Source organism: Brassica napus, unplaced genomic scaffold (genome assembly GCF_020379485.1).
Source record: "Brassica napus cultivar Da-Ae unplaced genomic scaffold, Da-Ae ScsIHWf_1316;HRSCAF=1879, whole genome shotgun sequence".
Taxonomy (NCBI): Eukaryota; Viridiplantae; Streptophyta; class Magnoliopsida; order Brassicales; family Brassicaceae; genus Brassica; species Brassica napus.
In genome coordinates, this window is record NW_026014732.1 from 162,501 (window position 1) to 165,000 (window position 2,500).

The window sequence follows — 2,500 nt, forward strand, 5'->3', positions numbered from 1 at the left end:
GGAGTTAGTTCAGTTCCACGGTTTCAGATCAGTCGAAGTTATGCTCGATACTCCACCGAGAAGTCCGAAGAACTGTCCAGAATCTAGAGGAGGTTCTGTCCGAGTCCAGATCAGCCTGTCGAGGCCTGTCAGCTTCTTCATGGTGAAGCCAAGGTTGTGTCCAAGACAAGATCAGTCCAGTCCAGTCAAGTCAAGTCGTCCATTGGGTTTTGGCCAAGTCCTCTCCGATCAACCAGCTGCTTATCGGCAAAGAACACTGTGAGTTATGATCAATTGATTGCTGACTTGTTTTCATGCAGGTTCCCGTTACTTGGAAGTTGGATCATGGCAGGAGGCCAAGTCTAACTGAGTAACGGTTTGATTAGTTAATAGTAGAGTATTAGTTGATTGAGTTGATAGCATGCTTAGTTATTGCTTGGGAATCATAGTAGCATGCTAATGGTTAGGTTGTTTGGTTAGTTAGCGAATGTTGAATGTTTGCTTGTTAATTAATGCTTGTTGATTGAGGTTAGTCAGCTCTTGGTAAGGGAGTGACTAACTGGTTGAGTTGTTTAGTGATGATATTGTGGTTAGTGCTGTAGAGTTAGAGTGCGATGCCATATAGCTTGTGTGTAACCCACCATGCTCGGCATGTTTGAGGTGGATTAGTGTTTCCTCGACCTCGTACCCAGTGGGTTTAAGGAAACCCCTTATTCGCTGGATGGAGAGCACTCAGAGAGACGGGGTCATGGCCTATGGCTGAGTGGTTACACGGACGGGGTAGTGACCGGCAGTGACCCGACTGTACTGGGGCTGTCTCGTGGTGACCCGACCGTACTTGGGCCGCGATCGTCGTGTAACAACGGCAGTGGCCCGACTGTACTGGGGCTGTCGCGCGGTGACCCGACTGTACTGTGGGCCGCGTTCGGTTGAAAGTTCCTTCTTCTGGTCTTTGTGATAGGGAGATAGGATATTGCCGAGGATAGAGGAGGAACACTAAGTCACAAAGGGCCCTAGTTATAGTGTAGATAGTGTAGAGGGTTGTTGAACCCTAGATTGGGTTGAGTTTGAGTTTAAGTGGTTAGCTAGTCATTAGTGGTTATGATTTCATACCGTTAATTATCTAGCTATTATTATCTGCTGCGTATTTTGGATATTGCTTATTGCATATCTATTGAATTATGTTGTTAGGTGAACCTCTCGCTTTAGAATGTTTGGGGTGGGATAGCGAGGGGTTGTATTGTTAGTTGGGGATCATAATTCACTGAGTAACAATAGGTTACTCATCCAACTCCGTTGTCCTTTTTGCAGTAGCTTAGGTAAGGATGATCGGATAGCTGGATGCTGGACGTTAGGACCGCCGGTGTAGATTTTCATGCCTTTTGTAAACGGTATTGTGATTTGTGTTTAGTTGACTCGATTTGGCATTAGGCCGGGACCGGTCTCGAATTGTATCAATGTATGGATATTTCTCGAATCAATAAAGTAATTGTTTTATATGCGTTCATGAGTACTCTGATATTTGACTAGTCCGGTCTAACACAACGTTAGGTCGAGGTACGGGTTGAAAAGCCTTAGGCCTTGAACTAACGGAAAACGCTAACTCTAGGTACGGGTTGCAAAGCCTTATGCCTTGACGCAGCGGGACGAGTTAGTGGATGAACTGGTCTAGGTCGTGGAGTAAAGTTTGTGACTCTGACCGGATTGTCCCTAGCCCGTCACGTAGCGCTTCCGGACCATGGTGTTGGGTTGGACGGTCAGTCATGTTCTTGTTTGATTTTGGCTGGCCGGTTGGCCTTTCATCTCCAACCCTGGGTATTGGACGGTCGATCGGTCATGTTCTTGTTTGATTGTTGGCCGGTTGATCGACCATATGTCTAGGACGGTTCGGGGGTGTTACACCGACTGTCCCTGTTAATCATTACTCCGATCCCGAAGGCCAACACAATAGGATCGAAATCCTATGATGTTATCCCATGCTAATGTATACAGAGCGTAGGCTTGCTTTGAGCACTCTAATTTCTTCAAAGTAACAGCGCCGGAGGCACGACCCGGCCAGTTAAGGCCAGGAGCGTATCGCCGACAGAAGAGACAAGCCGACGGTGCTCACCGAAGGCGGACGGGCGACCCATCCCAAGGTTCAACTACGAGGCTTTTAACTGCAACAACTTAAATATACGCTATTGGAGCTGGAATTACCGGGCTGCTGGCACCAGACTTGCCCTCAAATGGATCCTCGTTAAGGGATTTAGATTGTACTCATTCCAATTACCAGACTCAAAGAGCCCGGTATTGTTATTTATTGTCACTACCTCCCGTGTGAGGATTGGGTAATTTGCGCGCCTGCTGCCTTCCTTGGATGTGGTAGCCGTTTCTCAGGCTCCCTCTCCGGAATCGAACCCTAATTCTCCGTCACCCGTTACCACCATGGTAGGCCACTATCCTACCATCGAAAGTTGATAGGGCAGAAATTTGAATGATGCGTCGCCAGCACTAAAGCCATGCGATCCGTCGAGTTATC